This window comes from Pipra filicauda, unplaced genomic scaffold (assembly GCF_003945595.2).
Source record: "Pipra filicauda isolate LSUMZ 115617 unplaced genomic scaffold, ASM394559v2 scaffold27_size4233163_pilon, whole genome shotgun sequence".
NCBI lineage: Eukaryota > Metazoa > Chordata > Aves > Passeriformes > Pipridae > Pipra > Pipra filicauda.
The window spans coordinates 2,637,510-2,652,598 of NW_024104398.1; the positions used below are offsets into that span (position 1 = coordinate 2,637,510).

Below are 15,089 nucleotides of genomic sequence, written 5' to 3' on the forward strand. Positions count from 1 at the left end.
GCATGGGGCACCCTGTTTGTGTCGCTGTCCTCTCTGCCCCTCTGCCTTTGTCACCTGTCCATGTTCTGCTCTCTCACAGCTGCTGGCTGCAAGAACAGCACTCAGTAGAGGCAAAGTAGCCCAACCTGAGGTACTGGGGCCCAAAGAAGTGCCCTTTCATGGCATCCTGGCAGTCACAAGGATCAGCACATGAGAGGAGGTTGCTGCTGCCAAAGAGGAGACAGGATGAAGGTTCAGCTAGTGTGAAGTGCTGCCCTTCTGCAGGCTCAAGGCAGCTGTACTGGGCTGCCTTGGCTATGTGACTGTGTTCTCTGTGAGGGGAGACCAGAGGTGCATTTAAATGCAATTAATAGAGCAGTATATGATAGTTCTGGTCGGGAGCAAACTCTAGTCTTTAAGAGACAGGTGTGACCACCTTGCTGCTGCTGTGATGTGGGGCTGGGATAAAGGGGAAAGGTTAGGGACAGAAGTAGTCAGATGGGTAGTTTAGATAGGGTTGATACTCCTTGCATTTAACTGGTGATGGCCTCCATTTACAAAATGTGACAGCTGTGAGTAACTGCACTCAGTCTTCCTTTGTGCAAAATTGTTTCATTAGAAGGTACTGTCTAGTGATTGCTGCTTTTGTTTACTTTTTTCTAAAGTTTGTTTTACACTTACAGTTCTTGAATTGATCTGTTTTAGACTTTAAATCTCTAGTATTATGCCTCCAGATTGAAGCATTTTGTTGTGTCACTCCTTGTTTCTAGTGCCAAGATCACAGTCAAAAGGGTCACCAATGAAGATTTGTTCATGCAGCTAAGCCAACTGTTCATGAAGAAAGCTCTAAACGAAACAGGTCAGTTATATATATTTAGTTTTGGAAATATGTAGTTTTCTGACTTAGGAGGAAGATTCTTTGTGAAATAATACAAAGAGAAATTTTTTATTTGTGCTTTTTTTTAAGAGTTATTTGTGGAAAATACTGTACGGAAATAAGGTTTTTCCTAAAGTTGCCTAGAAACAAGCTGGATACAAACCCTGTTAAACTTGATAAAAATATAAGATGAATGAGGTGAGACCCTAGGATATCTTGTCTTTAGTTTCCTCCCAGCTTTAGATGTAAGCAAAGCTTCCTTTTTTTGGGAAGATTTAAAGTGTAGTTCCAAACTAGCTGCTAAAAGTTACTAGTCTTTTAACATGCCTCTAGGCATCTCATTTCTGTTAGAGCAATCCTCTTTTTGACTATGTGTTCATATTTAAGCAGTGGGTCTCTCTGGGTGGCTTTAGTATTTTGCAGGATCTTGTGCTTATAGTTTGCAAATGCCTGTGAATATCTCAGTTTTTCAGAGAAGCTTGTTGGGTTGGAATTTTGCTGCCTGGAGAGGAAGGCTCAGATGCATGCCAAGAAGTCTCTGCCTTGTGATTGTTGTTTCAGACTCACTGGTGCCTTTCCTTGATCTGTATAACTATCTGACAAAAGTAATACTGAGAACATGAGTGGCTCAAATTCCTGCATTTTCTTAATATAAAGAATGAATGTATTTTTTCTGTCATCTATGTTCCTTATTAGGGTCTGATCCAAAAGGTTCTCATGGGTTTTGGATCAGGCCTACTGGTGTGTTAGGATGAACCATGTTCTAGCCCGTAGAGTTAATGGAATTAACCTGGGAAAGGTTTTACCCTGTTTTAAAGTCTCTGGTTTAAAAATACTTGCTTCTAGCAGGGAGGATAGTGGATTTGCCCATTTTTTTAGGACTGCCTTATTAGCATTAGTCTCAGTCCTAATCATATTGCTCTTTGGTACTTAGATGCATCTTTGGGCTAACATTAAATAAACAAAAAAACCCTACTCAGAAACACAGAATAGTATTTCGCTTTCTGGACCCTACTCTAGATGAAATTCCTGGGTATCGTGCACTCCGAACTACCTAATACCAGCATACTGTATCACAAGAGGAATGTCTCTGACCACAGCTAGAACAAAACCATACTTTGTCCTTGAATAAGAAAATTACTCTCCTGTGGCAGTAACTTATATAAGTGGTGTTTCTGGGTTCTCTTTTCATACCATCAGCTCTTTCTTCTTTCACTAACAGAATAAAGGTCAGAAAATACAGATACTAAACTGCAGTTGTGAATACAAACACTTCAAATTTATTTTGTGACCTCCTCTTTTGTAGAAAACTCTCCCCACAATGTCAAAATTGAGGCCAAAATCTCTCAGAAAAGAGCAACTATCTAAAGTCTTGACCCATTGTTCATCACTTTTCCAGGCCAAGCTATTCTTTGCTACTGAATTATTTACTGAGGAGGAGAATCAGTTTTATTCATCAGAGGAGCATTAGAATCCAACAGGACTGTGAATACATATTTAAAATGTTTACTAGTGCGTTTGAGCATATTCATTTAAAGCCTTTAGAGACTAAGTTGCTCATTACAACTTCAAATGAGGTTTGCCCTCATTGTTTTTTAACTTTCCAGACTGTAAGATGCTTGCCTTGGCTTTTTTTTTTCAGCCCTGAGTGTGTGGCTTTTTGTTTTATGCTGAAGGTAACAGTAGTGAGATGTTTTCTGTGACATGAGATTCCCTTGTGTGGACATGGTGTGTAACATTTTACGTTTGAATTTATCCATGTTGGATGTGGGGGGGAATTTCCACCGAGGCAGTGCTCTTTCTGCTGAAGACAACAGTGTCATGGTTGCATTGGTTTTGGAATATTACCCTATTATGCTTGAGAAGCATTTAATAGCCCTACATTGGATGTCTTGCTTATTAAATCGCTCTCATAGACCTTCCACTGCCGATGCAATCAGAGCTAAACGACACTAATGCTTCTTCATAGCTATTAGCATTTCAAAAACTTACACTTCAAACAGTTCTTTCACACATCCTCAAGATTTTCAGAGTCTTCTTTTGGATTACTTCTCAGAATGAAAAACAGTGAAATATTTATTAAGTTTTCTGGAAAAGCTCTGGAGGCAGGATTTATTAATAGTGAAACTTCATTTCTGATGCTATTGTTCTCAACTGATAAACTGTTTTATGCCTCTTTATGTTTTATTTTTACTCTTTAAAAGCTGGCATAGATTGCAACTGCTCATTATGAAAAATCTTTCTTAGGCTCTTGATCCAGCAGGAGACTGAATTCTCTGTGTTTAGGGTTAAACACTGAATCTCCTCGCCTCTGCCTATAAACTCAGCACTGTATCTAGTAAGGCAAAACAATTTCTGTTGTCTACTGTTCACGTATTTCTCCCAAGGTTGCTTCTGATTGTCCAAACCTGACTTTTGGTGTTTAGCATCTTAGTACCAATGCTTCACAAAAGTATTTCCATCCCCTCTGCCCTGACATTTACTTCCCTATGTCCCAGCACAGCAGTCCATGACCCAGCACTTCCAGGAGTGCGTGATATGACTGAGATTGGGGGTATTATGATTTTGCTGGGGTGGATATAGATGGGTTTTGTTATTGCTGGGATGGTGGACAGAGCTGCACTTGCAGGAAAACTTCTAGATCTCTTTCAGAGCTTTTCTGAACTGCTGACATTAATTTTACATTCTTAACATAGACTTGAAGCACCTGTGGCTAAAGAGATGCTTTTAGAGATGAAGTGATGCAAACCTAACTTTTGCTGATGATCAGAAACTTTAAGTGGCATCTTAAAGACTGTGGACTGTGGGGCTCAGGGCTTACTGTGATGTGGTGGGGATTAAAGCATTTGTGTGCAACATTCTCTGTGTAAAAGGCTAACATGGTCATCAAACATATGGATGTTAAATCCTTTGTTATACATTGGTGATCCTAGATATATAGTAGTATTTCAGTACAAATTGCTTGTTGTATTTAAATACAGTAAGTAAATCCCATGTAAAACTCAATGTTCTGAATGTAAAGCATTTTAAATCAGTGTTTCTAAAACACCGACTCCCAGTGCTCCATCAACAGTGTGATCTGAGCAGGCTTCCCTTTCCTGTAACCTCCAAAGAGTCACCTCCAAAGAGTTACAGGAGGGAGTGAACTGAGACATTATCCTTCACAAATCCACCTGTATCATCTAGAAGAGAAAAAAGCATCATGATGTGTAATAATATCACAGGGGCATAAGCCAAAGCCTGGTCTTCCCTTCCGATTTTTTTTCCCCCAAAAAACAATAGGTGTGTTATTGTTCTTAAATTACCTCCAAAAAAAATACTCTTCCCTCTAATGAGTGGCACAGAACCCCTTTAGAAAGTAATGCCTGCAAACCATGTGCTGCCTGGTTTTCATTAAAGATATACTTTAATGAACCCCCCCATCTTAAACCAAATCCTTTCTGTTCAGGGTGGGCTGGAAGTACGTATTTGATGACTGAAGTCGCTGTGCCCTGATCAGAGTTCTAGTGCAATCACCACACCTCACTAGCTTTTGATGGGAAATTACTTGTTGAACTGAAACATTCTCTTGCCTCTTAAAATGGATAATGGGTTATAGGCAAAACCACAGTTAAGTCTTTGCTCATTAGAGTAGCTGGACTTTCATTAAGGAGAGTGATGTGAGGTTTGTTATCTGTATGGGCTACCTGTATTCCAGATCATTGTTCTGTCTTGATGTTTGCTAGTTTGCTATCTGTCTAACATCAAATTATTATATCTGAGAGCCTTAGGGCTAGTTGGAATCCAGAGGTCCCTCTGCACCTCCTCTGCTTTGTTGAGGGGATAAGACGTCCCTTAGTAATTACCTCTGAAATTGAAAAAGACCAAAGCCTTTATCCCTCACTAATGTCCAGATCTGTTTTGGCTTATTTTTCACACTTTATCTATATTTAATTAGAATTTTTGAGAAAATGCAGCTTTGCAGCTGTAGTAATCATCCTGAAATAATTTCTGAACCTTGCCATGAAATTTTGTTGCTCCTTATTGAGGAACAGCTCTCTCTGAACTGCAGCAGTAAAGTCTCCTCTTCCCTGGGCAAATAATTATCTCTCAAAATGTTTTCTGCCGAGTGTGCGCAACAGTAAAGAGAGTTACGTTAAATACATAGCGACAAGAAATTCCCTGCCTTTGTATGCTCCTCACAGCTCTGGAAGCCCGGCTCATTGGCAATTCTAATGGACGCTGTGAACCCAGCGGGGTCCGTCCGCCCACGCCAGGAGGCTTCAGCCCGGCAGAGAGTTCCAGGAGCTGGCGCTGGGTAGCTGCTATCTCTGCTTGTTGAGTTGACATGAGACAAGTTATTACCATATAAATGAGATAAGGTCTTAGATAATTGCAGGCTGAAAGTAAAACTGAACTTGACTGCTTGTGGCTGGAAATTTTAAGTGCACCTATCTCCAATTTTTAATTTTTTTTTTTATTTATTTTTTTTTTTTAAGTCTGTTACTTTTTTCCTTCCACCCCTTAGCAGAATCTGTAAGTGATAGAAAGAGCCCTTATGTTACCCGATTGTGACTATTTTAGACCTGGAACTTTATGGTGCCTTTCTTTTCTCCTCTGCTGGTTATTATGAAACCTGTATGCAGAGGTAATCAAATTGCTTTGAGGAGAATATGAATGCCAATCCCTTAGACCAAAATAATCCAGTGCAATCATTCTATTATTTTTTCTCTTAAGAAAAAGTAAAAGAAAATATCTTTTACTTTCTTCTCTGATTTCTCGTCTGTTCCTGCTTGTCTAGCCAGGTGGCTCAGTTTAGGAGATACTTTTCCTCTGGATTGGTATCTTTGTTTTCTGTTCCCAGGCATCTGACTGCAGTGTGGAGTCGTTGAGTAAAAAGTGATATTCTACTACATTAATCTCTGTGTTAATCTTTTCCCTACTGTGTAGGGCATAAAACACTAAGGAGAGGAAGAAATATTTCATGTCTCACCAAGGCATGGTGTAATATTAAGGATCCCTTTTAGTAGCTAAAAGTAGTATTTTTTTTAATTGGCAATCATCAAACAGCCTGTTCATGCAAGGGAGAAACACCTGGTGAAACAGCCAAGCAGGAATCACCAAATGTCTTTTTTGTTGTGGGGATCAAATTCACAAGTCAAGGTCAAGTTTGCACACTGGATTTGGGCAAAATTCAGTCTTTCAAAGAAGTCTAGGATGACCTGTGTGTACTTACACCCCAGAAACGATTCCTAGAGCAGGGCAGAGGGCCTGTGCTGGAAGAACGGAGGGGAGGCTCAACTGGAGCCAAAGGACATTTGCCAACAGCACTCAGGAGTTCAGTCTTTATCTTTGTTACTAACAACGTGAAGCCTAAAACTTGCCCAGACCTACAAGCTGCTTTCTCCAAAGCACAGTTAAGTTGTTTGTCACTGGGATTTTTTTGTTGCTGTGTGGTTTTGTTTGTTCATTTGGTTTGGTTTGGTTTGGTTTTTGTGTTTGTTTGTTGGTTTGGTTTGGTTTTTTTGGATGTGTGTGTGGTCTAGTTGATGAATTGAGAAGCAAAGATGAGAGTCCTGAATGTTTGACTAAGCTGGATACTGGAAAATCTTTAAGTTTGAAATAGGCACTTAGAATGATAGGTACATACTGCATCCAAAGGGACACAGTCTTGCATCTTCTGGCTCTATTGGATGAAGTATATTCTGGCCAAAATCAGGAGCAGGGTGAGTTTTCCGCTTACCTGTGGACCTGCAAGTTGAGGCAACTTCCATTGCTCTTGCAGAAGTGTCTTTGCCTGGAAGTTAGCTACCGGAAATTTTCCTCCTGTTTCCCCAGTTGTGACTGTTCCAGAACTTGTCTCCTCGGTGATTTGAAGGCTTTCCATTTCTAACCCTTATGACATTCATGGGCAGTTTATAACCCTTTGACTAAATCAGATAGATGACACACAACTGTAGTTACAAAAATGTTTTTATACTATTAACATAACAAAATTCTATGTATTTAATAATTGCATATCAAAAATAAATAACCAATTTAGGCTCAGTCTGAATGCCAGTCCATCTCGGGATATAACGTAAAACTTCCACAGAAGATTGCATGAACACAGTCTTTCCTTTAATAGTATCTTTCTCAATTTCTAGTGCCACTGGTTCAATGATTCAATATTGCTGCTTATGCTTGCTATCCCATTTCACAATCTCCTTCTCTTCAGTTTGATCTCTTCCCTGCACCAAGGGAATTGCTAGAGAGCTGATTTACTTTTTTTGTGACTTGGCAGAGCAACTAGAGGAATAACAAGCCCAAAGAAAAAAGATAATGCTACAGTTTGGTCACCTAAGGTACCTACAGTATTACAAAGTTTAATATAAATATCTTTAAACTCAAAGAAGTGATTTTTGAAAGATGGGCAAGGTGTTTCAAAGGAAACTGGCTCCATGTGAAGAATAAGGAATGTGTTCCTTTGGAACACAGAGTGGTTTGAAATGCACAGCTCTCCCAACATGTGAGTCATCCTCTGGATGTGATGATGTCCAGAGGATATTGAAACATAGACAGAAAGAAGAAAAGTCAAACAATAGAGGCAGAGTGAAAGAATAATGAGCTCTAAGATTAATATTTCAGCAGTCTATTTAGAACCATGTTATTACAGTGCTTGAGGCATTAAATTTTCTGGTCTGACTAGTGTGGCAAATCAGTTTGTTTTAGACGTGCGGTCTTGGAGAACTTGCAGAAGTTTTCAACTCGAGTAATGCATTATGCATCTGCATTGGACAGAAAAGAAGTGTAAATCCTACATATAATAAAAATCAGTGGAAGGGTAAAAACGCTTGGAATTTAAAGATAAATTATGAAGAGCATCCAAGGAGATTAAATCATGTAAAGAAAGAACAGTGAACACAAAGGAAAGTTTACAAAAAAAAAGAACAACTGGGAATTTCATCACATGATTGCTCAAAGATATTTAGGATGCATTTTCCCCCCAGTTTAAAGTTAATTCACAGGGTAAAAGCTAAATCATCAACTTGCAGGAGGACAGAAAAAGGGTCAGTGACTTGGTAATTCCAGTCCTCATTGCTATCGATAAACAGGTAGGTCTGCATTGTGGCCCTGAAGTGGGCGGTGAATGCAAACGCTAATGCTAATATCCTTTCACCGGATTGCCTGCTGTGGAAGAGAACAGGCTGCTCCGAGGGGTGAGCTACAGTCTGCCTCACATCCCAGCAGAAACACATTTCCCACCTTTCTCATTCCCAGTATGAGAGAACATAGGAGTGGCAGTTATTAAAATGTATGCTGACCCACCTTCTTAAAAAACTTATTTATACAACAGTGAGGTCAAGGTAGAGATCTGTTGTATTCTTTAAACATGGCAAACAAGCAGTGTTACAAACAACCTCTTGTAGATATGACAAACTGGTTCTTAGTGCTGAACAAAAATGAGTTTATCCCCATATTCTTTAAAATTTGGTGTTTGAGAGCAGTATGATTTCACTTCTCTAGGCTCTTTTAAATTTGTGTGATTATGTGTAGTGCTTTATTGTTTGACTCCACGACAGAACACCGTCATTCCTTCCCTTTTCCCTCCCTTCTCCTCATTCCCACACTGCCAAGAAAATGAACAGAACAACTTCTTCTCTTCTTAAACAAAACAGTGTGTCCAAAGGTACAGACAAAAACTTGATGAACAGATAAAATCTAAGTAGATGCTAGTGTTTCATAGGTTTTAGAGAAAGTTTGCCTTGCAAAAGTGTGTTAACTTCAGTCTATATGTGGTGGTTACAAAAAGTTTCATTGACAGGCATCACAGCTGGGAAGAAATGAAAAAAAAAAAGTAAAGAAATACATATTATATTATTGAAGACCATGAATTCATCTGATGTTAAGGAATGTTTCAGTGTAGCACCATATGTGTGCTGTAAGACTTTAGTTAACTATGTGTTAATGCCTTCACTGTGTAAATAATAGAGTAAATTCTATATGAGTCACAGCTTTGAGGTCATTGAATGTTTCCCTTCCAACCTCCTTTTGCCACAGTCTCTCTGTGGCATGAAACGTGATGTGGAGGGGAAAGAAGTGAGAGAAGAAAAATGTCAGCTGTGAACGAAACCATTGGTGGCTACCTATAAGCACGAGTTCATCTAGAAAGGATTAAATAGCCTCTGCCTATAGAAATGCCTATCACCCTCCTGGCACCTGTGGCAGGTGCTTTCTCCAGTAGTGTAGTGCTGGTGCCTGGCACTCTGCTTCAGCTCACATTGCATGGAAGCACTGTGGTGACAGAAAGTGCAGCCCCCAATGGATCACCCACACAAAGACAGCCACTGCCTTTATTTTCCAAGTTCCCACATTGCTGAGAGAGAGTGCAGGCAGCCAAAACTTCTTAGGTGGAAATGGAATCATAGTAGCTGTTGCCTGGGCTCTGTGTATCTGGGCAAGCTTTCTCAAGGAGAGCTGGAAACAGAGTCATAGTCTCAGCTGTGATGTGCTATAATCAAGTGGTCAATTGCCATGTCTGTTCCTCTGCTGGCCAGATGGCCCATCTGAAACCGTCTCATCCGAGTTATAGTTCCTTGCTGTCAGCACTTGCTTTCTGCCTGAGCTTCCTAAATACAGCCCTAGAGTGATATCCAACCTTTAATTTCTGAACACAGTATAGTTATTATTCACCTTGCAGTTTATTCTCTGATGCAGGGGTTTTTTTCAGGGTGTGAATCTTTTTTGAGCCTTCCTTAAGGAATTCTTCAAAACTTTTTTCTAATTTTTTTTCCTTTTTCTTTTTTTTTTTTTTTTTTTCTTTCTTTATCAAGGAACTTTGTTTCACAAATTTGTTAAGATCTGATTGTGGAAAACAACATTAGCAGTCATAACCACTGTGCTACTAAAGTCTTTGTAGTGTAATTAAAAGCAAGCTGCAATTGGAGACTATTTGAGTTGAACACCTCTGTGTAATCTGCTTCATTAATGAGTGCCCGAAGTGCCACTGAACAGGACTGCTTTCAGTGCCACAGTGCCACAGTGGATCAGGTTGTCCTCTGTTTGATCAGCCCACACAAAGCCAACGGGGGTTTGCAATCGTGACCGGTTGGTTTATGGGTGAGACAGCTCTCCTCCCTGATCCCCCTGATCCCTCTCCCCTGGATCACAGGGGAGGTCCTTTCCTCCCCATGTAGCTGAGTCTCCTCATGTGAGGGACCGCAGTGATCACAAGGAGAGGTGACCATCTCTCCTCCTGACCTGAGGATAGGACATGGGGAAGGTGTGCACCTGGAGACCAGGCCGGCAGGATAAACCCATCTCATGGTGAAGCTAGGGCTTAAGTTGGATCATCCATTTTCTCTGTGTGCTTAATGTCTTTTGTTGGAATAAAACATGCAGATGCATCAGTACTTGGATTACACCAGTGCCTAATTCTGGAAGTTACAAACTTTAAAGGTATTTAAGAAGGTTGCAATATTCATAGATCTCACTTTCATGCCCTTAGCCATCTTTTTGTCTAACTTGTGCTCTTTGGTTTAATGATCCAAAGAACTGGGACAATGTGTATGTCTGGAACAGAGCAGCATGTGGCTTTTGACTGTTCCTCTGATGTTTTGTCACCTGCAGAAATTGCAGCCTGGATTATGACAGTAGAGAACTGAAGAGTGTGACAGGTCAGATGTAATCTTGGCACTTGCAAAGAAATCCACACTGCATTTTAAATTGAGCCAGGAATCCCCTTTTGCCAACCCTTATGCAACTTCTGTTCCCACCTGAAAAGCTCCAGATCTAAAAATAACAGAGAGGAGAATGTCAGTGTGGGATTACATAGTGACTTTAATAATAAAAATATATCCAGGGTGGTTTTGAGCATTTCTGAAAATGCCAGACAGATACTGCCTTAAATGCCTGTTTGCCCTCATGCAAGTTAGGATTTCTCCTGTGATAGATCATTGGGCTGAATACCAGGGGCCTGGGATTAATCTTAAAGGGGAAAGAGGTGAACCAATAAAAGTGCTAAAGCAGATTTTCTGAGTGGAAAGTTGTTACTTATACATACATGGGTTGTAAGGTTTCATATAGCCAGTAAAAATGGTCCATCTCAAATTGTTTATCAGTATGTGTTTTTGGTCCATGTACATAAATGCCCATGGGTTTGGTGTGTGGGATCTGCGTTTCTGACCCTACTGTTTGTGGTGTATTTTGCAACGTTGAATATTTTCTGTGTTATCTACATTCACTTCAATGTTTCAGACTAGAGAATAATTCTGGATTTTTTCTTTAGTTTATGAACTTCTTTGCCTCGAAGTGTTGATAATTTATAAAGGGAGGTTCGAGTGTAACTTGTGATAAAGTGGCAAGTGTTTTGCCAGAGGTTGCAGGGCTAGACCATTCCAAGTCCCAAATATAATCTATAGCAAAGAACAAACACATACCATGTATGCTTTCGGTAGGATTAAATCTAAAACAAATGCACTGAAATGAAATAACATAAAAGTAATGAAAAGGTCTTCATTCTCAAAATTCTACAAATATATCCGATGTTTACATTATGGTTCTGTATTTCAACAAATAAGAAAAAGCTTATAGAATATTTGGATCATGAAAGACCACTTAAAAAGTACTAGGTAACTATAAGTTTATGTATCAATATATACTTATGCTTTTAAAAGACCTTCATAGCTTGTTGGCTATAAAAACATCAGTTACTGTCCAGAAGAACAATATTGGAAACACTGATTCAGTAAAATGTGCAGCATAAAGCCCTCAGAGAAATAAACAACGTAATAAAAACTGCCTCAGTCGTAATTGTTTAAAAGGTGCCTTCAAACCTGAAGCTGAGACCACATAGTTAGAATAATGACTGAAGACGTGAGAAATTTATGCTGAGTCCTGCCCTTGTCTGTGGCTTTTCTGTGTGACCTGTGGTCTGTCTCTGTGTGGCTTGACTCCCTGAATGCTGGCTCAGAGGTCCAGCTGAACTGCTGCTTCCTGAGGTTACTATCTGTCAACCAAGTGTGTGCATGTTTTTTACTTCACACTTGCAAGAGGTTAAAAGTATCAGCTTCAATTAAAAATATCAGATTTTAGGTATTTTTTATTTGCATGTGTGACAAGTGATGACAGTACCTGCAGCTTCATTGGCAGATGGGGCCTTGTCAAGTACTGGTAACTTGACTGGTTCCCAAAATGGGGATAATATTCCTTTCCCACTTTGTACTGAAGATAGGAGCCACGTGATACTGGAGACAAGTGGTTTTGGGTGGTTCTGAATAAAGGTTTATTTTCCTATTGAAGTAGTACTTAGTCATGCGAAATATTTTCTGGCTTGAGTTCAGCTCGCTATTAGTCACTGCTCTGTGCAGTTCACTGGCTTTATGCCTGTGGCCACATCTCCCTGACCAGAGGCAAAACACGCCGCAGAGGCGGCGGGAGAAGCTCTCCATGAGCTTGTATCTTTGCAGGGCAGGGGTGGTGTTCCCACTGAATATCCAGAGCTTGCTCTCTGCTGGTTGTACCACACAGGAGATGGAGGCAAAGTTGCTAGGAAGTTATTGAAGAGGAATTGCTGTGAAGGAAAGACTTGGGCTTAAATTATGTTTGCACCTGCAGGAGCTGCTGGGAAAAAATATTGCCACTGACAGAGGTGTAGCTGGGTTTGATCAGAAGAAAGACCTTCCAACAACTCAAACAACTTGTTCTTTTACCTCGTTATAGCTTATTCACTGACTGGCAAAGACATATTAAAGCATCTGGTGTATTCTTTCTGCAGTTATGGATGATATATAAAAATATTTATCATCCTATTTGTCTCAACATTTTCCCCAAATAGTTATTGCCATTAAATTTTTCATGCAAATTACAATAGCTAAAAATACCATAGGAGTTCACTTACATATTTTATAATGTAATTTGTGGCTAAAGACAATCAGCTAAGCAGATTCTGTTGTGCAAGGGTAACATGAACAAAAGTTTTTAATCTCCACTTCAGGACCTTGTGGATGTACCTTAAGACTGTGTGAATCCTTTGACTTTTCTGTGTATTTCCGACTCATTGTCACTTAAAACTGTCTGGTAGAAATGCAAATCTTGGTGCTTGTTAAACAGAAGCAGTAGTAAACCAAACTTCCATCAAAACAAATAGTTCAATGATTTCTGCTGATAAACTCTGCCAAGAAAGACATGGCAATGATAAGAAAGCTTCCACCAATTGTACAAGCATCCCGCGAAGGGGGAAAGAGCTCAAGCAAAATTGCTGACCTCAGCAACAACAGATTTCTTAGTCTTTTGTCATATCTGTATGTGAGAGTGAAGTAGGAGGTTGCTTTAGGCTTGCCTTGTAGGAGGATGCTTTTTGAAAGCCCTTACACAAGACACCTTTCAGCTCCTTACTCTGAAGCATGAATTGTGCTAGTGAGCTTCACTGCAAAAGCTGGGTTTGTTACTTCTTTCCTCCATTTGGAAAGACACGTTGTACGCTGTCTTCCTTTGCAGTCCTGTATATGTGGAGGAAGGGTATGAAAGCAACCAGTACAAGGTCTCAGAGCCCTGTTCAAACCTGAAGATCTGAGTTAAAAGCAAACACAAAATTCCCACAGTCAGGTCCCCCCAGGGGAGAGCAGCCTATGTGAGAGAGGGCCTAAGGGATGTGGAGAAGGGGCAAGGGAAGAGACAGGAAAGGTCTGGCAGGCTGGAAATATGTATTTTCAGTATTGATTTATTGTGCTTGAGAAGCAATTCTGCCTGGCTGAAAGGAGTGAGCTACATAGTGAGGAGCTGATACGTGAAGTCTAGCTGAGCTCTTCTGTGCATGAGGTCACTTGTTGTTTAAACATGTGGCAACAGTGGCCTTTATCAGGATGAAAAGTTTAGAACCTAAAAGAAATTGGAATAGGAATTTCTGCAGAAATCTTCTGTTGTGGAGGCCCTTGAGGAATTTCCTCCATACTCGAGGGTTGTACTGCTTGTGGTGCTGTGATCCAGAGCAGAGGCTGCTCACAAACCAGGAACGGCTTGTGGAGCTGAAGAGGCTCCTGTCACCACACTGGTGTCCATCCACATTGGGCATCACCACCCTGCAAGACTCAGCAACCTAAAACTATGAATTCAGTGTTATTTTAAGAGGGGTAAAATGCAATTGGTGAACCCGGTAACGTTAAATATCTAGATAAAAAGATTGTGAAATAAATTAATATTATAGTTTGAGAAGCAAATATTGTATGTTATTCTGTTTATCTACACTGCTGGCGGTACTTTTTTGTTTTGTTTTGTTTGTGATTTGTTTTTGGTTTTTTGTTTGTTGGTTTGGTTTTGGTTTTGAATACTGATTGGCAAGCTAAATTAACTTTTAAAGTGGGGCTTCTGGATAGAGGCTTCATCCAGTGTTTTAGAAGCAACCAGACTCCTGATTTACCCCCAGACAAGTCTCAGTGGAAGCACATATGAATTTGTAGGGCACCCTACTGCAAGCAAGTTTTTGTTGATGGTGATGAGATTAAAGAGAAACAATTCAACTTAATTTTTTTTTTTAGACTAAGAAGTGTAGCCAGTAGGGAACTGTGGTGTGTTTTGCTGGACCCTTTTCCCTTTTCCTTGAACATTGAAACCAAGAAAGCCCCCAACTATTTACAGGTGAATTGTGCATTTCACTGTCCTGTAGCTTTGTGAGCCAAGAAGTAATGTCCTGCTGTTGCTAGTGGTCTCATTAGCTGGTTACAAATTTCAGCAGTGAGTTAGTGTGACAGTGGGTCAGTCTGCAGGAAGCGGTTTAGGGATGCTCAGTGCTCTGTCTGCATGACCCTGTTTCAGAGAGAAACGCGCAGAAAGCAAGAGGGATGAGAAGTCTGGCTGGGAAGTGCTCTTTCACCACTCTGCGCTCGTGGTGTGAAGTGTGGACTTCGGGTGAAATCAGTATTGGGAGAGGCAGGAGACATCTGAATTTATCCAGCTATCAGTGAAATAACGGAGTGGAGCTCTGAAAATGCAGCAGACACCCAGGCAATCCACTTCATGTCGGTTTGGATATTATAGATTTTGTTTTTGAAAGAGTCTTTGTCAGGTTCAAATATTGATGTAAATGCAAACATGGGCAGAAGTTTAGAGTCCTGAATATCATCTTAAATGGTATCAACTTGCTGCAACATTTGCTGCACGTACAATAGGGGACATACAGCCTTAAATTCAAACACCAGCCTTTAGTCCAGAATACATCTGTTCTTCTTCCAAAACACTTGCAAGGTATAGAGAACTAGAGAAAGGGAAAACATCAGCC

At 40.2% G+C, this 15,089-nt stretch overlaps 1 long non-coding RNA gene across 2 annotated transcripts in view; it reads left to right on the forward strand.

Annotated features, from left to right (window-relative positions):
• The window catches only part of LOC113986577, a 166,951-nt gene that overhangs the window by 24,557 nt on the left and 127,305 nt on the right, over positions 1 to 15,089 (forward strand). For both annotated transcript variants that reach the window (XR_005564032.1, XR_003540233.2), the window contains exon 2: positions 750 to 838. This is a non-coding gene — a long non-coding RNA (uncharacterized LOC113986577). The remainder of the gene's footprint in view (positions 1 to 749; positions 839 to 15,089) is intronic.